The sequence below is a fragment of the Mustela putorius genome, unplaced genomic scaffold (assembly GCF_011764305.1).
Source record: "Mustela putorius furo isolate JIRA1106 unplaced genomic scaffold, ASM1176430v1.1 tig00000174_pilon_pilon_pilon, whole genome shotgun sequence".
Lineage (NCBI taxonomy): Eukaryota > Metazoa > Chordata > Mammalia > Carnivora > Mustelidae > Mustela > Mustela putorius.
In genome coordinates, this window is record NW_025421304.1 from 14,460,165 (window position 1) to 14,483,951 (window position 23,787).

Here is a 23,787-nt window from a genome sequence, read left to right on the forward strand (position 1 = left end):
CTTCCTGATTCACTGATGGCGGTCTCTTTACTGGGTCCTCACAGTAAGGGGCAAGAGAGCTCTCTCAGGTCTCTTTTATAAGGGCGCTCATCCCATTCCTGAAGGCTCTACCTCATAACCCAATCACATCCCAAAGGCACCACTTCCTAACAGGGATCCCATTGGGGATTTGTTTTCAACATATGATTTTGGTGGTGGTGGTGGTGGTGGTCGGGGGAGACCCATTCAGTCTATGACAATAGGCCCTTTTGCTTCAGGAGTTGATGTTGGAAAGTCCACACTCAAGCTGCCTGCAAGATACTTCTCTTCCCAGATCTTATAAAGAGCATTGATGAGATTATACCAAGTGTAGTAGGAGGGAAGTATGGAGGAGAGAATCCCCAGATTGGGGACAGGATGGAAGTCAGTGAGTTGAGTCTCAGAGGCTATTTCTTCAGGTGGGTGAGCCTCAAGTTGCACCCAGAATGAGTGGGGAGCGGGCTGCAGAAGTTTTCTGAATGCGAGTATGGCACCTGAAAGGAACCACGCAGGCTGGGGAAACGGGCATCCCAGGGATGGCATTGAGAACCAGCAGTGTGGGCACTGGAGCAGCCTGCCTGATGGGGGTGCATTGTGAGATGCCACGGGCTTTGACTACAAGGCACAAGGAGATCTCCAACAAGCAGAGTGAATTTCCCACCAAGCAGCAACGTGGGGGGCTCCACAGCCTGAGAATCAGGCTGATTTAATCAGGTCCATTAAAACAAAATCAAGGAAGTGGTGTTTTTTATTCATCTGAAATTGGGCACTGCCTAACAAGCTGCGATGATTAATTTTATGTGCCAAATTGATGGGGCCATGGGGTGCCCAGATTAAACATTATTTCTGTGCCTGTTTCTAGATGAGATTAACCTTTGAGTCAGTCTTCTCAGTCAAGTAGACTGCCCTCTCTCCTGTGGCTGATTATCACCCCAATCTATTGAGGGTCTGAACAGAACAAAAAGCAGAGGAAGGGAGGGTCCCATTCCCTTCTGCCTACCTGTTTGAGCTGGGACGTCAGTCTTCTCCTCCCCTTAGACTGAATTTATACATATTATCGGCTCCTCTGTTATCAACCTTCATAATTTCATCAGTCAATTCCTCAAAAGAAATGTATGTGGTTTGTTTTATATCTCTTTCCTATCAGTTTTGTTTCTCTGAAAAGTCCTGACTAACATACACAAGTCCAACCCTTGGGCTATAGACATGAGTGGATTCTTTCCCAAGGTCACATACAGGACGAACTAGCGTAATGCCCAGCCTGGAACCCAGCGCCTCTGATGCCCCACGCCAGACCAAGGTCGTTTATGAACAGGACAAGCATTTTGTTTTTTGAGATTTATTTATTTATTTATTTTAGAAAGAGAAAGAGAAAGTATGAGCATGCTCATGAGTGGAAAAGGGGCAGAGGGAGAGAGAGAATCCCAAGGAGACCCCCCGCTGAGCATGGAGGTCAAGGCAGACTTGATCTCACCCTGAGATCATGACCCGAACCAAAATTAAGAGTCAGACACTCAACTGATGGAGCCACCCAGGCACTCCCAGGACAAGCATTTTAAAACAGAAGGAAGGGAAGGAAAAAAGCACAGTTGGCATAATAGCAGACCCTCTCATGTCCATGTCTTCAACCTAGAACCTATGAATATACCATCTTATGTGACCAGAAGGACTTTGCAAAAAGGATGAGGTGAAGGAACTGATTATCCTGCATTATGCAAGTGGCTGGATGCAATCACAAGGGTCCTTATATGGTAAAGAGGAAGACAGGAGAATCGGAGAAGATGTGACAAGGGAAGCAGAGTCAGGGTGATGTGAACGGCTCCTTGAGCCAAAGAATGGGAGTTAACCTCTAGAAGCTAGAAAAAACAAGGAAACAAATCCTCTCCTACAGCCTCAGCGAAGAACACAACCCTTTCAACACCTTGGTTTTTTAGTAAACTGAAACAAACATTTGTTTTTTAGTTTATTTGAGAGAGAGAGAGTACCAAAAAGTCTGGGCAGGGGGTGCAGAGGGAGATGGAGACAGAGAATCTTAAGTAGATGCTGTGCTGAGCTGGGACCCCAATGAGGGGCTCTGTCTCAAGACCCTGATATCAGAACCTGAGTTGAAATCAAGAGTCTAGTGCTTAACCTCCCAGGTGCCCTAATCCACTGAGACTTCTGACCTACAGAACTGTAATGTAACAAAGTTGTGTTGTTTTAAGCCAATATATTTGTGACCATTTGCTATAGTGGCAACAGGACACCAATACATAAAGGAGGGAAGGAGGGGAAGAACATAGGAAAGGAAGATGGTGAAGAAAGGAAAAAGCCTATCAGGTCTCCCCAGGGCTCTCAAGGTCACGATCACATGAGCCCAGCATCCAGCCTGTGCTGAGTTCACAGTAGGTCTTAGGTTCCCTGAATCAAATATTAGCAAATACATATGCAGCCATCATGCCTTGCCAGGCATAGTCCTACGGGCTCTATTTACATTAACAGGTTCAGTCCTCACAACGCTAGGAAGAAGGTACTATCATTGCCCCCATTTTACAGGGGAGAAGACTGAGGCATTGAGATTCTGAGGAGCTTTCCCAAGGTTACACAGCTAGGTTCAAAGCCAGGTTCAAATACAAGCAATTTGGCTCAAGTTGGGTTGTTTTTTTCTTTTTTAAAGATTTATTTATTTATTCCAGATAGCGTGGGGGATGGTAAAGCAGAGACAGAGAGCAAATCCAAAGAAGATTCCCTGCTGAGCACAGAACCCTACACAAGGATTGATCTCATCACCCTGAGATCAGGACCAAAGCCGAAACCAGGAGTCGGGCATTCAACCGACCGTTGAGTATTGTATAATTTGTTGTATAATTTTTTCAATTTTTTACTGCCACCTCTGGAGGGAGGAAAGGAAGATAAGAAGAGAGGACAAGAAAGATAGGGCCTTCTTTCCTCCAATGTTTTTCAGTGTCTGTCTGGTTTCAAAGGCCGTCTCCATATTGGACCCACTCCATCCAACAGGTCACAGAGCACAAGGCGTGAGCCACTCAATTCCAAGGTTCTATCAGCATGCCTGCTGGTATTTACTGCCCCTGTCCAGCTGCCTGGGAGGGGCGGAGGAGACCCTGGCACCCAGCTCTAACAAGCGTGTGGAAATGGATGGGTCACATATAAGCCAATTACAGCTGGCAGCCAGGTTTGGGGAAATCACTTTCCCTGGAACCAATTGGGAGCCCGTTTTGGAGATAAAAGGGACAGCACATTAGTCTCTGTGGTCAGAAGCAGCTTTCATGCATTTCACGGAGCAAAAGGAACCTGAAACATTTTGAAATGAGAAAATGGGGTACGGCCAAATTGCTCAGTCAAGGTATTTAATGGGGTCTTTAGCGTGACATTCCATACAGGACCTCGTAGCTTGTTCAAGCATGCAGGTAGAAACTAACATCTGTCCGTCTATGCATCTGTGCATATTACTTTCCTTACATGTCTCACATTTGTCATTTAATGTTTTTGTCATTAAGACGTTCCATTACATACCCATAGAAATAAGGAGTAGGGAAGCCCTAAACTATTGAAATTCCCAGGTAAGCTGAAATCTCTTATTTGCAATTCAACTTTCTTTCCCATCTGAGTCTTTTACCAGCATCAATTTCAGGAAGTTAAATACTAGCACTTCAATAAAAGCCTATGTTACAAAGCCACGGACTCAAAGAATCTTCTACTTGGAAGGAGTTAGAAATCATTAAATCTAACTGACAGAGAGAGCCAGATTGAAATGTTTGGGGGAAGCTTCAGGGCAAAACTGGTGCAGTATGAGAATTTTTAGCTTAGACCTGATTTCTTTTTTATCTGAGAACAGTATAGTGCCTATAATAAGTGGTCAATCAGCTTCTGCTTGAATGCAACCAGTAATGGGGAACTCATTACTCAAAATGACCCAGTTCAATCCTGTACATCTCTAATCTAAAGAAGAAAAAAAATCTTTTCTTGTAATAACCACTTTGAATATCGTCAATGACGTCATGACTTCCTAAGGACCGATTGACTTTCAGAGGTTGTCTCTAAGATGTACTGTTAGTATCTCCCCAGACTCAAGGCCAGAAGTGTAGCCACCAAAATATACACACACACAAAAACATATTCTCTCTCTCTCTGTCTCTCTCTCTGTCTACTGGCCTAACATCTCTGCAAATGACCAGCCCAATTATAACATCAAAAGAAGACAAAGAATATCACTTGGCACTTGGTAAGGGCTCTACAAGTGGCAGTGTTGATTGTTACCTTCCATCTGTCTGACCTATCAAGATATAGAGAAGGGGAAAGAAGACAAGAGAAGAAAGAAGAGTGGAAAAAAGAGAAATAAGGGAAGAGGAAAAAGAGAAAGAGGAGTAGAAAGGAGATGGGATGGCATGCAGGTTCAGAGAATCATGTGGACCCTAGCTGTTTTGCCCTATAAAAGGGGAAAGGGGGACCTGGAAGTATTGTCATTGTCCATAGACATCCAGTGGAACACCTCACAGTCTTTTACAAAAATCATATTTTATGGGGGACCTGCGTGGCTCAGTAGATTGGGTGTCCAACTCTTGATTTTGGCTCAGGTCATGATCTCCGATGAAGATGAAGCCCCACATCAAGTCTGCTTTTCCTTCTCTTTCTGCCCCTCCCCCGCTCATGCTCTCCTTCACACACACACTCTCTCGCTCTCAAATACATAAATAAAATCTTTTTTTAAAGAATTTATTTATTTATTTGACAGACAAAGATCACAAGTAGGCAGAGAAGCAGGCAGAGAGAGAGGGGGAAGCAGGCTCCCCACTGAGCAGAGAGCCCGATGTGGGGCTCGATCCCAGGACCCTGGGATCATGACCTGAGCCGAAGGCAGAGGCTTTAACCCACTGAGCCACCCAGATGCCCCTAAAATCTTTTTTTTTTAAAGGGTGCCTGGGTGGCTCAGTGGGTTAAGCATCTGCCTTAGGCTCAGGTCATGATAGCAGGGTCCTGGGATCGAGCCCCATGTCAGGCTCTCTGCTCAGTAGGGAGTCTGCTTCTCCCTCTCTCTCTGCCTGCCTCCCTGCCTACTTCTGCTTACTTGTGATTTCTCTCTCTCTGTCAAATAAATAAATAAATAACCTTTAAAACATTAAACCCAGGGATGCCTGGCTGGCTCATTCAGTAGAGCATGTGACTCTTGATCTTGAGGTCATGAGTTCAAGCCCCAAACTGGGCCCAGATCTTACTTAAACAAGTTTTTTTTTAATTTTTTGAAGAATTTATTCATTTAGTTGAGAGAGAGAGGGCATGAGTTGAGGGAGGGATACAGGGAGAAGCAGACTCCCCACTGAGCAGAGATCCCATCATGGGGCTCGATCCCAGGACACTGAGATCAAAACCTGAGTCAAAGGCAGATGCTTAACCAACAGAGCCACCTAAGCACCCCAACAAATTTTATTTTTTTCCCCAGGGACAACTTTATTAAGCTGTAATTCACATACATAGGATTCTAAAAATAATAAAAAATAATAAAAAATTAATCCCATCCATTAATGAAATGGAGACATTCTGTACTTCTGGTCTATTTGCTAAGTTATTTTTGAAATGGGAAAATGGGATCCAGCTGTTTGGGGGTCACCTAGAACAGAAGAACGTCAGTGGCATAAAGTGATTCTGTGATGATCTCACTGAACTCTTTCAGAAACATTGGAAAATTGAGTCCCAGGAAGATAAACTGACTCACCCAAACTCACATAGCTATAGTAACTGGCAAGTCTCCTGCCAGTTACTGTAACCAGTAAACCAAGGTCATGACCACCCAAAGCCAAAACACTTCTCTCATCCAAGCAAAGTATCAAAAATTGAATTCATGAGGCACAGGGAGGAGTCTAGAGGGGTATCCCTTCCAGGTCAAGATGATCCGTAAACATCTACAAATCTTCATGCCCCATTTTAACAAGGTCCAAATTGTGATGGGAGCCTTTAAGCACTCAGACCACTGGCCAGGATTGGGGCATGTAGCCCTAACATGACGAAGACAGGCCATCTGACTATGGCTAACATCTAAATGCCATTTACAGAGTCTTTGCCGTTAGACTGTTCAGCAGTCGCTTAAGGATGTAAGGAATTTTTTGTGGACAACAGACAGCAAGGCTAGCTCCATATAATCATTGCCCTCCAGAAACCATCCTGAAGCTTCCCCCTTGAGCACCAAATGAGAGACATCCAAAGACAGAGGCATGATAACTAACACGCTAACTCCCCTTAAATGCTGCAAGTCAAATCTACAACAGGTTGCTATAGAAGGTGAAACTAGTCTGTTTCAAAACTTGCTTTCTGGGCACCTGGGTGGCTCAGTGGGTTAAGCCTCTGCCTTCGGCTCAGGTCATGATCCCAGGACCCTGGGATCGAGCCCCACATCGGGCTCTCTGCTCAGCAGGGAGCCTGCTTCCCTTCCTCTCTCTCTGCCTGCCTCTCTGCCTACTTGTGATCTCTGTCTGCCAAATAAATAAATAAAATCTTTAAAAAAAAAAAAAAACTTGCTTTCTAATCAAAAGCAAAAATAAAACCATAGTCACTCCATGGCAGAACTGGACAGGATCTTGAAAACCATCCAGCCCCTCCCTTGCTTTATAGATGAAGAAGCTGAGATCCTTCACTTCCTCAAGTCCCTAATCCTGCACCCCAGTACCCCCATTGAAAGACCAATGTCTGAACTCCTACCAGACTATAAACTCCAGAAGAACGGGGACCATGTCTCTCTCGTTTGCCGTGATGGATACATGGAAGGATTCCAAGATTACAAAGCACATTAATGTCAGAGCTGAAGTTAGAATCCAAACTTTCTCATTTTCAGCCCTGTTGTTCCCAATATTTTCTAGTCAAGCCTCATTATGTTCAGGAACAGTGTTGTGCAGATTGGTCATCTACCACGTCAACACACTTGACTTCAAAGCGCTGTTGGCTACTTCCAGAAATGGAGTCTACCCTCGAAGGATAAAGACTTTCCACTCGTTAGATTTTCAAAAGAAACATACATTTATTCATTCATTCAAAAGATATTTTCTGAGCACCTAATATGTGCCAGGGACTGTAACAGGCACTTGCCACATTTTATTAAGGAATTGAGATTATAGGGGTGCCTGGGTGGCTCAGTGGGTTAAAGCCTCTGCCTTCGACTCAGGTCATGATCCCAGAGTCCTGGGATTGAGCCCCGCATCAGGCTCTCTACTCAAAGGGAGCCTGCTTCCTCGTCTCTTTCTGCCTGCCTCTCTGCTGATTTGTGCTGTCTGTCTGTCAAATAAATAAATAAAATCTTTTTAAAAAAATAGGAATTGAGATCATATACGATGTTATTTTCATTTCTTTATATGAAATTATTATTATATTATAATATAATATCTACATTTATAAATTCAAAAAGTATCTTCAAAAAAATCCCACAATAAATAACATTCTGTATGTTCTGCAATTTTTTTTTGACTTGCATAACACTAGCAATATCTTGGGCATGACATGCCAAGTAATTACTAGAGGACAAAGTTCATGTTGATTCTAGTGTGGAAAATGGATCTCGTGATCTGAGATGTGTCTGTCATATTCCAGCAACAAAACCTATTTCCTGCACTTGGGACCAGTCTTTCCTAATCCCATAGAAAGTGCCTCTGTCAGAAGGTGCCCAACCAAAGCCAGATACAGGAGTGTCTGCCGGGACTCAGCGTAAGCATCGCCAAGGACAGCAACTGTTGTTGCTACTGACTGCACACAATGCACAGAGTTGTTCTTTTTTTTTTTTTAAGATTTTATTTATTTGACAGACAGAGATCACAAGTAGGCAGAGAGGCAGGCAGAGAGAGAGGGGGGGAAGCAGGCTCCCTGCTGGGCAGAGAGCCCGATGCGGGACTTGATCCCAGGACACTGGGATCATGATCTGAGCCGAAGGCAGGGGCTTTAACCCACTGAGCCACCCAGGCACCCCTGTACAGTCATTCTTACTTAAAGATCCTAACAGAAAGGATGAGCATTTTTTCCCCAAGGAAAAATTTTTTAGTTCCCCAAGGGCTTGAGAACTAAAAAAAATAAATGAATGGACAAAGGGAGGAAGGGAGAGAGGGAGGAAGGAAGGAAAGGAAGGATGGATGGATGAACACGTGAGTTTTGAGAAAATCAAAGGTAGTTGAAGAATGCCAGAGAGGTCTTCTGACCATTGAAACTCCCCTAAGCACCTAAAACTAATCTCTCCCTGCAATTCTCCTCCTTCCCGCTGGCTAGTCCACTTGTATAGCCAGCCCCATTGCTTTAAATAAGGGATTGGCAAACTACAGCCCACCAGCCAAAGCCCGCATTCTGCTTTGTGAATAAAGTTTTATTGGAACACAGCCATGCCATTGCTTTATGGTCTATGTCTGGTTTCACATTATAATGGCAGGGTTGAATGCTTGCAATAGGGACCCTGCAGAGATGGAAAACATGTACTATCTGGCCCTTTGCAGAAAGTTTGCTAAACCCCACTTTAGACTATTCTCTTTTAAAATATTATTGGTATAGTAACACTTTATCAGTCAGTTAGTTATACTGTAGTGTAACCCAAGGGTGCTTTGCTGTTTTGGTAGAGGAAAGGGAGAGAGAAGTTGTGGATGCTACTAGATGTGTAGGAGAGAATGTCTGAAGGCAGAAAATGAGCACAGAAAGGAAAAAAAAAATGGGAGCACGGTAAAGAGATTCTATCTAATTTGCAGTCCTGCTTGCCCTGAGATTAAAATGGAGATGAGGCTAAGAACTAAGAACTGTCAGGGTCTGAACAGTGAGAATGTCAGACTTCAGAATCCAACCCAAATGGTCCTCTTTTTCAATTAAAAGAAAACTCAATATTCTGATTTTTCTTTCACATAACCGGTCTGTCTGCTTTCAGACAAGTCACTTTGCTTCCATTTCTCTGTGGTCCCGAGCGTTAGGGAAATTGTTTTAGATTCCACCCGTCCCAAGTTACGCAGTTCTGATTTTTTTTTTTTTCCCTCAACTGACCTCATTTAGCAGGGTGGAAGGCAGCTTTTCCTAGTCTATTAAGACTTCAATAAAATCATCCATTTCTAGTTAACTGGAATAGTATTCACATTTAGACCTGCATATTAATTGGCTGATAACGAGATGATAAAGCTGCTTTTCTCTGCAGGTGTACCAATCAATTTCAATGAAACTGAAAAAATGAGTTCTTTTCTTGTTGCATCTGAAATTAAAAAGTGATTTATATTTTCTAATAAAGTGCTTTTCATTGATCTCCTTCTGAAAATGTATGGTTTCATTTGCACCCTTTTAAATTATAATAGTTTCCGTTTGTAAAAGAATGATTTTCCAATATCATTCCTGACTTTCAATTGATGATTAACTTTAATATAGATTTGAAGGAGAATGTTGGGGGGGGTAGGTTATTAAGAACCTCTATCCCCTCCCCCCCAAAATAACCCTGCTATTTTTAATGACCTTAATATCCTCAGACTACAGAATTCTCTTCCTAAATAGAGTGCTGTCAGTGGAAGTTATGTTTTTCCCCCCAAGAAATTCGTTTTTCTATTTCACAAGTTTCTTTTTGTCATAGAGCTTTATGCCTGTGCCAACTGTTTTCCATTTCTGTTATGTCAGCCTGGCTTCAGGGCGAATGTGGAAAGAGGGGTTTTTTGGTGCTGGTAGTGGTGGTTGTTAATTTCTTCCCCCGTCACTGACAGCAAATTCTGACTTGAAGAAGCTCATAGAATCCTGTTGTTATCAGCGGATTTCTGGCAGATGTGAAGACTGGCAGAGCAATTATATTTCACTTTAATTTAGTATTATGGTCTTCTGAGCCATAATAATTAAGCAGCCATGAGAGGAAGCTATATTCTGAACATGTGATGGAAAATTGCAGAGTCCAGGGCTGGAGAAAGCAAGATCATCTCACTTCTCCATTAACCAGAGGCACCTGAATTCATATTCAGGCTGGAGATTCTTTGCTAACAGGTGTGGAGTGAAGAGACCATGAGGGTATAAGAGTTAATTTAGGGGTGCCTGGGTGGCTCAGTGGGTTGAGCCGCTGCCTTCGGCTCAGGTCATGATCTCAGGGTCCTGGGATCGAGTCCCGCATCGGGCTCTCTGCTCAGCGGGGAGTCTGCTTCTTCTTCTCTGCCTCTCTGCCTACTTGTGATCTCTCTCTGTCAAATAAATAAATAAATAATTAAAAAAAAAAAAGAATAGATACCAGGGGTTTTGTCTGTTTATCCACATGGGAGATAAATGTTGGCTGATGAATGAATTAAAGGATGGATGGATGATGGATAGACAGATGAATTTATGGAAAGAAGATTATCTTTGCAGCTCCCATGCACAAATCACCTTTGTGATATAATTTGAGTGCCCCCTACCCTAAAATACTTCCCTCTTTCCAAGTCTTACAGTACCTAAATAGACCCCATTAGTCCCAGATATTTGTGTTTAGGTCCAATATTACTCTCTTCTAAGTTCTTTTTTAAAATGTTCTCGGGGGCATCTGGCTGGCTCAGCCCAAAGAACTTGCAACTCTTAATCTTGGGGTCATGAGTTCGAACCCCATGTTGGGAGTAGAGACTTAAATATATAAAACTTTTTTTTAAAATGTTCCTTGGGGCACCTGGGTGGCTCAGTGGGTTAAAGCCTCTGCTTTCGGCTCAGGTCGTAATCCCAGGGTCCTGGGATCAGCCCCCGCATCGGGCTCTCTGCTCAGCAGGGAGCCTGCTTCCACCTCTCTCTCTGTCTTCCTGCCTCTCTGCCTACTTGTGTTCACCGTCAAATAAATAAATAATCTTTTTAAAAAAATAAAAAAAAAAAGTCTTGTCCCCTTGAAGGGACAAGACTTGGATGGCTGATGGTGCAGCATGGATGAGGTCATCACCTGCCTTCCCATGTACCAGGAACCTGGACTACCTAATAATAATGGGCATGAGAGCAAGACAGGGAACATGGCAAAAGATGAGGAAAAGTGGCACAGGGCTGAGCCGTGCTGAAGAAATCTTCTCAGCTCTGCAGAGGACCCTGTTTCTAGTTCTGCTCCCAGGCACTATAGATACATACATACATACATACATACATACAAACATACATACATACATATGATCCCAGATGCTTCCTTGGTCTCTAGACATCCTTTATCTTTCAAAGAATTGTCCATCAGTTTCTCAGATCCTTGACAGTCAAGACTCAGCCAGGACTGAGGACTGATGACTCCTGCTTCCAAGTTTTTTAAAAATAAGAAAAAAACATAAATAATTACATTAAAAAATGTAATTGTAATTACAAAATATGCATTATAGTGATATATAAATCATGTTATATATGCATATATGTTATATAACTATATAAAATAATATCATTAGACAGTATAGAATAATATAAATAAAAATAAATTATAAGTTATAAGAAGATTAAAAAAAAGAGAAGAAAGTTTTATTGAGCACCTTTTGCATGCCATGCACTTTCTGTGCATTATCTGACTCAGTCTTCAACATAGTGCCCCTCCTGTGTCCATCAAGGGAGATGAGCTATTTCCCCAGGGCTGCACAGCAAGTAAAGGATAACATCAGGATTTGAACCCAGAAGAAGCTCATGACTCTTCAATGTTCATGCTCCAAACTCCACTCTTCAGGCTACTATTAAAAATAAAACGGGCGCCTGGGTGGCTCAGTGGGTTAAGCCACTGCCTTCGGCTCGGGTCATGATCTCGGGGTCCTGGGATCGAGTCCGGCATCGGGCTCTCTGCTCAGCGGGGAGCCTGCTTCCTCCTCTCTCTCTCTCTCTGCCTGCCTCTCTGCCTACTTGTGATCTCTCTCTGTCAAATAAATAAATAAAATCTTAAAAAAAAAAAAGTAGTACTCTTTAAAAAAAATTAATTAAAAAATAAAACACTTTAGGGAAGTTCTAATAAGGCAAATAACTCAGATTTCATACACAAATGAATTCCAAGGTTGCAAGGCAAGGGGAGGAGGGGTGCCTGGGTGGCTCAGTCAATTGAGTGATGGACTCTTGATTTCAGCTCAGGTCATGATCTCAGGACTGTGGTATGGATCCCTGCATCAGGCTCCCTGCTCAGCAAGGAGTATGTTTCTCTCTCTCTCCCCGCTGCTCCCCCAAAATTCTCTCTCAATAAATAAATAAAATAAAATATTTTTAAAAGAAAAAAGGAGGGAGGAAGAACCTGTAAATTGAAAAGAGACTAAAGAGATCTATCAACCAAATGTAATGTGGGTTTTTCTTAGATTCTGACTCAAACCACTTATCTAAAGAGAAGGGAAAAAGTTGGGGGTGGGGGATGCCTAGGTGGCTCAGTCAGTGAAGCATCTGACTCTTGATTTCAGCTCAGGTCATGATCTCAGGATTCTGAGATGGAGTCAGACTCCACTCTGGGTGTGGAGCTTGCTTGGGATTCTCTGTCCCTCTCCCTCTGCCCCCTACCCCCTCTCCAAAAAAAAAAAAGAAAGAAAAGAAAAGGAAGAAAGGAAGGTAAACAAAAAAGAAAGGACTCCCCGGGTATTGGATGGTGTGGCTATCGGATGATATAAAGGCATTATTGTTATATGTTCTGCTTGATAGTAATATCCTGCTTATTTTCTTAAACAAAAGAGTCATATTTCAGTAGTATTTGCAGTCAAAGTGACATGATATCTGATATCTGCTTCTGTGTTCATAATTGTTGAAGCAGGGTGCTAAGTACCAAGAGCTTACTTACTAGTCCTTCGATTTGTGTATGTTTGACAATTTCTATGATGGAAAGTCCATAAGAAAAAAATAATAATATGGGGGAAAAGTGAAAGGAAAAATGACACTTTTATAAAAATGGATTGATGTCCAACTCTATGACTACGCTAAAAAACCCTGAATGCAACACTCCAAAAGGGTGAAATTTACAGGATGTGAATTGGAGCTCAGAAAAGTTTTCTTTTTAATGATGTAAATAAAGAGCCTAATGTAAAGTACAGCCAATCACATCATTTTCCTCATTTTTCATCTAATGTCTCTTAGTACATGATTCTTAATAAGTAAAGTAAAGAGCACATATACTTGGAAAAAGAAAGAGAGAACAACTCTGCCCTAATCTGGACCATCTCGTTAATTCTAGACTCTTACTGAAATGCTTTCCACACATCTACCACGATGTCTTTGGGAACTTTAAATAAATTCCCAAACCAGAAAAAGAAACACACAGTTGTTAAAAGCACATACTCTTCTCATTCCTCTTTGAGAAGGGAGGAGCTGGTGGGAGACTTGCTGTGCCATCGCTAAGAGGCTGGGAAGAAAACTGAGCTAAGAGGGTGACATTGTTCAGTACATGTCCCCAGCAGCTAGAGGAACTGCTAATGTGCCCAGCCTGCTCAGGGAAGGAAATCAGTTTCTGTCTGGTCCAGCATCCCTTGGAGTTGCCACCTCCTGCCTGTGGATGGTAATAACTTCCTAACGGGTCTTACTTCACTGTGGCCAGTGTACTCACATCGTCCTCCATCACACCCTGCACTAATTAAAGCCCTATTAAAGGGTCTTTATTGTTCTCAAGATAAAAAACAACAGTGTAACTGTGGCCTAAAATGTCTAGCATAGTGTGGCCTCTCTTTCTCTGGTGTCATTCCGTACCCATGCCTGTCTGTTTCTGAGCTCCAAGAACACTGAAATTGTTCCCCAATAGACAAAAGTCCTTCCACCATAGGGCCTTTGCACATGCTGACCCCTCAGCATAGTTAATACCTAATGACCCTTGAGATATTGAGATCTCAACACCCACAAAGCTTTTCTCAAAACAAGCTTCTCTGATGCCCTGCAGTCCAACTCCCCTATTATTGGTCCCAATACATTTGTCACAGTTGGAATATCACATTTATTTATTTGACTACTTGCCTAGTGTCCCAACAAGGCTATAAGCCACAGGAAGAATGAAATTCTATCTCTTTTTGCTCACACCTGGATCCCCAGGGTCTTTACAAAGTCTGATATATGGTGAGCACAGCTATCTGTCAGCTAAATAAAGGAATTAATAGAGGAAGAGAGAAGAAGGGGATTGAACAATGAAATCTCCAAACACTGACCACTGTGATCACTGTTAAGAACTTACACAGGCTCCGTGAAAGTATGCCTTCTTGCAAATTTGGAGAATTTTTTTCTAAAAATACCTAAAAAAAAAAAAAATCCATGTCCAAAACAACCCACTTAAAAAGAACTCATCAGTGGCCTTCTCTCTGTGGCACAAATCCATTTCATGGAAAAAATTTTTAGTACTTTAATGATGCCTTTCTGCCCTATAGCATATGACAATACAGAGCAATTAGCTCTACAACTATAATATGAAAAGGTTGAAATGCATTGAAATTGGAATTGATTCTTGTTTAATCCGTGTTTTCATGGGTAAAAATTGGGCTTTCCTGAGCCAGCCCATTTAGAAAGGACATGTTGCTAGGGCTTTGGGATGTTGAAATTCCTCCTTTTCCAGAGGAGAAGGGCCAGAACTCACCTTTGTTCCAGTTTGACTTTCCCTAGAGTTATTGTTCTCTCTCCAGGTATGCCCTAAACTTGGACCTTGACTCACCTGGGTCATAAATGTCTGGTCTCAACTGTGCGTACCCCTTCCATCCTACCCATGACATTCATCCTGACTGGGGTCATTGCCCTCAGAGACTCTAGCTTTGTATGCTCCCCCGCAGGTGCCCCGACACAACTGGGTACTTTCCTACATCTTAGTTTCTGCCAGGAGCAGTCAGCGACAAGAGAGGAGCTGAGTGGGCAGTAGTCATGGCCTTATGCTTCGGTCATTCTGGATAATAAAGATACTATCTCTTGTGAAGTGCAGGTGTTGTACACTCAACACATGCAATGGAATCACCTATGGAGCATTTTGAACCCTCCACCTTGGTCCCAAACCAGTCCTGGAGGGGGGTGACTAGAGGTCTGCATGCTTTTAAAGTAGCCCAGTAGGGGGCACCTGGGTGGCTCCTTCTCTTAGGCCTTTGACTCTTGGTTAACTTCAGGTCATCATCTCAGGGTCCTGGGATCAAGACCCACATCAGGCCCCCAGGCTCAGCGTGGACTCTGCTTGGGATTCTCTCTCTCCCTCCCCCAGCTCGCACTGTCTGTCTCTCTCTAAAATAAATAAACAAAAATGTCCACAATAGCCAAACTGTGGAAGGAGCTGAGAGGCCCTTCAACAGACAAATGCATAAAGAAGATGTGGTCCATATATCCAATGGAATATTATGCAGCCATCAGAAAGGATGGATACTGGGGCGCCTGGGTGGCTCAGTGGTTTGGGCTGCTGCCTTTGGCTCGGGTCATGATCTCAGGGTCCTGGGATCGAGCCCCGCATCGGGCTCCCTGCTCCGCAGGAAGCCTGCTTCCCTCTCTCTCTCTCTCTGCCTGCCTCTCTGCCTACTTGTGATCTCTGTCTTCCAAATAAATAAATAAAATCTTTAAAAAAAAAAAAAAGAAAGAAAGGATGGATACTCACCATTTGTATCAGCATGGATGGGACTGGAAGAGATCATGCTGAGTAATTGTCTTTCTCTGCTTGAAATAAGTCAAGCAGAGGAAAGACAATTATCATATGGTTTCACTCATCTGTGGAACATAAGGAATAGCATGAAGGACCATAGGGGAAGGGAGGGAAAACTGAAGAGGAAGGAATCAGAGAAGGAGACAAACCATGAGGGACCCTGGACTCTGGGAAACAAACTGAGGGTTAGCGAAGGGAGGAGGGTGGGGGGATGGGGTAATGCCCAACACCCATCCTCAGCTGGGTGGATGGGTGTTGGGCATTAAGGAAGGCACAGGTTGTGATAAGCACCAGGTATTATATACAACTGATGAGTTATAGAACACTACATCAAAAACTAATGTTGTACTATATGCCAGTTAACCGAACATAACCAAAAAAAAAAAAAAAAAATCTTTAAAAAAACCTAAGTACCCCAGTGGTTCCACTAATGTTGAAGGTCACTGATTGAGGAGTCTACATCTTGCAAAGAACTCTCACCTTAATCCTAAAGGGTTAACTACAGAAAGTAATGATCACCCTCATTGTACAGATATGAAAACTGAGGCTCAGAGAGGTTAAGTGACTTGTCCACGGACACACAGCTTGCAAGTGGCCTAATCTAGACTCAAACAAAGGTTTTAGCTTCCAAGTCCTCTAGTCTAGAATGAGTGGAGGATAGTATATACTCAGTAACTAGCAAGAATGATGATTAAAGACTAAGTAGCCTGAGACTGCTTAGCTGTGTTATAGTAATAGCTTGGTGGTGCCTTTAACTCATTTTCAAGTATTTTGGAGAATAATCCAGTTCTTGTCAAGGTTCTAAAGAAAAAGGCCACAAGGTGTTTCTTCCATAAAGTTGTGGTTAATATTGTATGGCCTCGTCGCGCAGTCCATACTGGTGATAGTAGCAGGCTGGACATAAGACCACTTAGAACAGATGGATGGTGATAAGTCCTTGTTCACTACCTGATCGCTACTGATCAGCAGCTCAGAACAGATTTAGGCGTAGAGTATGTAAGGGCGAAGGCCTGGGAAAAGGCAGCAGAAGGGAAGAGGCAGTTGTTGGAAGTCAAAATTTGAGGGGGAGCCATTGGAAAAGAAGCAGTCTGAAAACCCCCAAGTCCAACAACATCACAAGATAAAGGACTAGCAGTTGCCCATTTTTAAGGGGCGACAAGATGGTGAGGTCATTATGGCTGTCATTGCATCCAGAAACCATTCCGGTTCTCTGAGACCCTGCTGGTGTGACTGCTCAGATTTCTGTCTCCTTCACACATTTCTGAGTATTTTTAGATGACACATACATACTATCCCCCTTGTACTGAAAGTACCGACCAGCACAGTTAGGGAATGGCAATAGTAAGGCATGTTCCCCGAACACCTCACAAGAAGCTGCTCCAGTCCCTGGACTCCAGAAGGATGTCTGGATGGCATGGAGCTTCCCAGAATCCTTTGCATCTCCGAGAAACTGCTGGGCATCCGCCGTTTTCCTGGACCACGGCCTGCCGGCTCGGCTCTCCGTTCCTTTGCCTGTACTGCCCTCTAGTGCTCACTTCCTTACATCTATCTTGGGACAACAATTCTCAGCTGCTAAGTTTAAGAATCCAAAACCCCGAAAGAAACTTCTTATAAGTCTGTCTGTCCCTTTGTGAAAGTCGGCTGAACACAAGTGATATGTTCGCTTCTCCATGTGCATAATAGCCCTCCATGCAAAGTATTCTAAAAGTCTATCTGCACATCGATCTATCAAGTATTTATTGAGTGCTAACATAGGAGAGGCCCCCTTTTAGACAATAGAAAACACATGTAGGACATCCAAGTGGATGTGAGCCCATTCTGGTCTTCATGGAGACTTAGGGCTCCAATAGATCTCACAACTGACTGGGAAATGACCGCTCTGACGGGGTTGCAAAGACAGCTTTGTGGAAACCTCCTGAGGAGGGGTGTCAGGGAAATGAAACAGGAGGGAACAGCCAGAGTTACAATGTCCAGAAGCCTGGAGGAGAAGCAGAGGCAAGACCTCAGAAGGAAGTGGGAGTCAGGTAGAGCAGCAAACGCCATTCTGGGTAAGTTGGATGTAAAGGGTAGGGCTGTAAGCCTGGTGGGAGAACAGGCAAGAGGGAAAATTGAGAGACAGTCTTTATACAGCCTTCAGTAAGAATTTTGACCATGATTAGCACCATCAAAGAGCCTAGGTATCTTGTTCATATTGTGTTGTTGGCATCAGATCGTGTGTGGGTCATCAGACGTGTGTTTTGAAAAGATCCCACTGCTGTGGGACGGGCTACAGCTGGGTTCAGCTTCATCAGAGACTAGTTCAAAGGCTGTTAATACAATCCAGGTGCGAAAGAATGGTAACTCGGTCCAGGTGATTTTGGCAGAAGTAGAATGAAGAAGATGGAGTCCAGAGGTATTTAGAGAGTAGCTGGGCTTGGCGGTGGATTTGCAGCGGGAGGAAGATGAAGGAGGAGATGCATCAAGGATGAACTCAGATCCTCGTTTGAGTAACATGATGGATTTGGATAAGCATCAGTGTGAGTTTTGAAATGGATCTTTTTAAATGTTCTTCAAAAGAGACAGTAACGATTGAAGTTCCTTTATAATTAATCTTAGTTCAAAGATGGTCGTTTTGATTTGTTTGGGGTGGGGGGGTGGGGGGGTGGCAGGCTCCATGCCCAGCGTGGAGCCCAACCCTGGGCTTGAACTCAGGATCCTGAGATCAGGAGCCCAGTGCTTAATGAACTGAGCCACCCGGGTGCCCCAAACATTGTCATTTTTTTTTAATGTCACTCAGCTAAAATGGGCCTCTGAAGCAGTGGGACTTAGGATTGCTTTCGGAGTTCTCTGTGTACTGCAGGTACTAATATGCAGGTGCATATTAGTTCAAGGCATCTGAAAAACCCAAAAACTGCATTCAAAGCAGACCAGGATATACCATCCCCAAATATCCCAGCTGGGCATAAGAATTATTTCCAACTGGGGCGCCTGGGTGGCTCAGTGGATTAAAGCCTCTGCCTTCGGCTCAGGTCATGATCCCAGGGTCCTGGGATCAAGCCCCGAATCGGGATCTCTGCTCAGCAGGGAGCCTGCTTTCTCCTCTCTCTCTGCCTGCCTCTCTGCCTACTTGTGATTTCTGTCTGTCAAATAAATAAATAAAAATATTTAATTAAAAAAAAAAGAATTATTTCCAGCTGAAGGTATTTAAGCTCCTAGAATCCCTTATCTGCCTTGTTAAAAGATAAGCTGAGGCATATTAAAATGTTTAAGATTATTTGAGCGGAAATCAATTCAGATGGGGCAGCACCAAACCAGAAGTGGTTAGGAGCACTCCTCGGACAGGAGCCAAAGGAAAGACAGACAGAAAAGGTGAGAAGGGAGCACCTGGCTGCTCAGGTGTTAAGCATCCACTCTTGATTTCTGAGGAGCACCTGGCTCAGTCGGTTAAGCATCCACTCTTGATTTCCACTCAGGTCTTGATCTCAGGGTACTGAGTTCGAGCCCCACTATAGCCGCACTGTAAAAAAAAAAAATAAATTAAAGTGGAACCTGTAAAGAAAGGTCATAATCTGATTGGCTGATTGGCTTCAAGCTCTGACAGTTCCCACTAAAGGAAACTTAGTGGTTCTCTTTCATAACTTTGAGGGGATTGTGGGCTTAGACTTTGGTGTGTTTCTATCAGCCACCTGCACATTATAGCCCTCTCAGTCCAACGACCTCCTTGTTTAATTGATTTAATAGCTTAGAAGCCAAACCTCCCCCAAAACCTAAATGTCATAAATCCATCCCCTTCCCCAGAGGCAAATCTAATCCCTTTTCCCCGCCACATCCAAACCCACTGTCAGAGAACTGTCCCAGCTCTCATTCATTCTCCTAAAAGCTCACTGATGTCTCAAAAGTCATCTATGTTCTCATCAGTGCCCTTTCTTCTTCCAGCCCCCTAAGGAGTCACCCATTCTCCCAAAAGTGCTTCTCTGCCCCTCCCTATTCCCTATTATATAAGCCTCAAATTCTAATAGTGTCCTTGAGTCCTATCTTTCTGTGAAGTCTCCCATACCCACGTGAATGAAAACCTGGGGTTTTGTTTACGATTTTATTTTTTCGGGGCGCCTGGGTGGCACCGTGTGTTAAGCCTCTGCCTTCAGCTCGGGTCATGATCTCGGGGTCCTGGGATTGAGCCCCACATCGGGCTCTCTGCTCAGCAGGGAGGCTGCTTCTCCCTCTCTCTCTCTGCCTGCCTCTCTGCCTACTTGTGATGTCTCTCTCTGTCAAATAAATAAATACAATCTTTAAAAAAAAATTTTATTTTTTCAATCTCTACACCCAAGTTGGGGCTCAAACCCACAACCTGGAGGTCAAGAGTCACATGCTCCAGCGACTGAGCCAGCCAGGCTCCTCAAAAGCCTATCTTGTGACAGGAAACAACATGTGTTGGAGGGGATGTGGAGAAAGGGGAACCCTCTTACACTGTTGGTGGGAATGCAAGTTGGTGCAGCCTCTTTGGAGAACAGTGTGGAGATTCCTGAAGAAATTAAAAATAGAACTTCCCTATGACCCTGCAATTGCACTCCTGGGTATTTACCCCGTAGATACAGATGTAGTGAAAAGAAAGGCCATCTGTACCCCAATGTTTATAGCAGCAATGGCCACAGTCGCCAAACTGTGGAAAGAACCAAGATGCCCTTCAACGGACGAATGGATAAGGAAGATGTGGTCCATATACACTATGGAGTATTATGCCTCCATCAGGAAGGATAAATACCCAACTTTTGTAGCAACATGGACGGGACTGGAAGAGATTATGCTGAGTGAAATAAGTCAAGCAGAGAGTCAATTATTATATGGTTTCACTTATTTGTGAAGCATAACAAATAGCATGGAGGACATGGGGAGTTAGAGAGGAGAAGGGAGTTGGGGGAAATTGGAAGGGGAGGTGAACCATGAGAGACTATGGACTCTGAAAAACAATCTGAGTGGTTTGAATTGGTGGGTGGGTGGGAGGTCGGGGTACCAGGTGGTGGGTATTATAGAGGGCACGGATTGCATGGAGCACTGGGTGTGGTGAAAAAATAATGAATACTGTTATGCCAAAAATAAATTAAAAATAAATTTAAAAAAAAAAACCTGTCTTGTGAGAAGGACCAGGGCATACTACCCTAAAATATGGCACCTTGGGATACTGAATATTATAAGCTAAAGGAGTATGAGAGAAGAGCAGAAACAGAAAGATCTCTGATCCTCCATCCCCCTTCTCTCTTGAAGCCGATCATAAAACCATCATGTGAGAGGGTGCCCTCCAAATATTTTGAGAAAAAGAGCATCTTTATCTCCTAGATAATAAAACACCTAGGAGAATCTGAACAAACCTTCCTGGCCATCACCATACTCAGGGCCATCTAAGTTTTCTGTTATGTTTTAGGAGATTTATAATTTTGCATTTTACCCTTAGGTCTGTGATCCATTTTGAGGTAATTTTTGTAGATGGTGTAAGATCTGTATCTAAATTTATTTTGTTGGGCGCCTGGATGGCTCAATCGGTTAAGCATCTGTCTTCAGCTGAGGTCATGATCCCAGGGTCCTGGGATGGAGCCCTGCTTCGGGCTCCCTGCTCAGTGGGGAGCCTGCTTCTCCCTCTGCCTCTCTTTCTTTATGTGTTTCTCATGAATAAATAAACAAAATCTTAAATAAATAAATAAATTTTTGCGGGGGTGCCTGGGTGGCTTAGTCAGTGGAGTGTCTGCCTTCGGCTTAGGTCAGGATCCCAGGGTCCTGGAATGGAGACCTGCATTGGGCTCCCTGCTAAGCAGGGAGCCTGCTTCTCCATCTCCCTCTGTCTGCTGCTCCCCCTGTTGTGCTCTCTCCCTGTGTGTGTCTGTATGTGTGTGTCAAATAAATAAAACCTTGATTAAATAATTCATTTTCTCGCATGTGGAGGGTTGTTTCATCATCATTTGTTGAAAAGACTCTCTTTGCTCCATTGTACTATTTGCAACTTGGTCAAAGGTCAGTTGGTGATATTTATGTGGCTCTGTTTCTGGGCTCTCTGTTCTCTTACTGATCTATTTATCTATTCTTCTGCCAATACAACACTGTCCTAATCACTGTAGCTTCATAAGTCTTGAAGTTGGGTAGTGTTGGTCCTTTCTCCTTCAATTTTGTGTTGACCCCTCTGGGTCTTTTGCCCCCCCCATATAAATGTTAGCATTTGTTGATATCCACAAAATATCTTGCTAGGATTTTGACTGGGATTTCATTGAATCCATAGGTCAGGTTAGGAAGAACTGATAGAGTGTCTTCCTCTTCATGAACATGAGATACCTGTTTATTTATTTCTTTGATTTCACTCATCAGAGCTTCATAGTTTTCTTCATAGACATTGTACATATTGTGTTACATCATATTATTTACATCTAAATATTTCATTTTGGTAATTAGCATGCCTAATGTAAATGGTATTACATTTTCAGTTGCAGCTTCTACTTATTTCCAGTATATAGGAAAATGATGGAAGTTCGTGTAATCTTTTTTAAAAAGATTTTATTTATTTATTTGACACAGAGAGAGAGGTCATAAGTAGGCAGAGCAGCAGGCAGAGAGAGGGGGAAGCAGGCTCCCTGCTGAGCAGAGAACCCGATGCAGGGCTTGATCCCAGGACCTTGAGATCATGACCTGAGCCAAAGGCGGAGGTTTTAACCCACTGAGCCACCCAGGTGCCCCTGTCTAATAATCTTTTATCTTGCAGCCTTACTATAATTGTTTTTTTAGTTCCAGGAGTATTTTTAGTTAATTTTTTTTTTTTTTTTTTGAGAGAGAGAGAGAGTGGAGGAAGGGGAAGAGAGAGACATAGAATCTTAAGTAGGCTCCATACCCAGAGCAGAGCCCAACTCAGGGTTTGAGCCCACGACCCTGAGATCATGATCTGAACTGAGATCAAGAGTCTGAGGCTTAACCAACTGAGTCACCCAGGTGGATTTTTTTCTGATTTTTCTGCATAATTATCTCTGTGAACAAAGACAATTTTTATTTTTCCCTTTTCAGTCTGTATATCTTTATTTCCTTCTCTTATTCTATTTTTATCATATTTCATTAACAAGGATTTCCATTACAATGTTAAAAAGGAATAGTAAGAGGGGATATACTTGCCTTATACCTGACCTTAGTGGGAAAACGTCAAGATTCTCACTATTAAGTATAATGCTAAATATGGGGTTTGTACATATTCTATATCAAGATGAGGACATTCCCCTTTATTCTGAGTTCACTGACTGGATACTGGATTTTATCAAATCCTTTTCTTGCATCTAATGATATCATCATGTGATTTTTCTTTTTTAGATTGTTGATATAATGGATTACACTAATTGGTTTTTGAATATTGAACCATCCCTGCATAACTGGAATAAATACCCCTGGTCATGGTGTATAATTTGTTAGCGTTGCTAATATTTTTTGAGGATTTTTGTCCATGTTCATGGACATATTGTTCTCCAATTTTCTTATGTCTTTTTCTTGCTTTGGTATTAGGGTAATACTGTCCAATAGAATAACTTAGGAAGTATTCTCTCTGCTTCTATCCTCTGAAAGAGATTGTAGAGAATTGGTATCATTTCTTTCTTAAATGTTTGATAGAATCAACCAGTGGACCCACTGGGTCTGGTGTTTTCTGTCTTGGAAGACTATGAATTATTGATTCAATTTTTAATAGATATTACCTGTTTATGTAATCATCCATTCCTGATAATGAAATAGGCAAAAGGGTAGATCATCTATTCTGATCATCTATATCTTCCTGTGTGAGTTTCGGCAGATTGAGTCTTTCATGAAATTGGTCCATTTCACCTAGGTTATCAAATTTGTGGGAAGAGAGTTTTTCATAGCAGTCTTTTATTATCCTTTTAATATGCACAGGAGCTGTAGTGATGTCTGCTTTTTCATTTCTGATTATTAGTCATTTGTGCTCTTTCTCCTTTTTGTTGTTGGTTAGCCTGGCTGCAGGCTTTATTGATTTTACTGACCTTTTTAAACACCAGCCTTTAGTTTTATATTTTTCTCTATTATTTCCTGTTTTCAATTTCATGGATTTCAGCTCTTATTTTTATTATTTCTCTTCTTCTGTTTCCTATGGATTTTACTTGTTCTTCTTTTTTCTACTTTGTTAAAGTAGAAAATTAGATTACTGATTTTAGACTTCTTTTTGAATACGTTTTCATGGTTATAAATTTTCCAAGTGCTGCCTTTGCTACAGCCCACAAATTGTGTAAGTTGTGTTGTCATTTTCATTTTGTTCA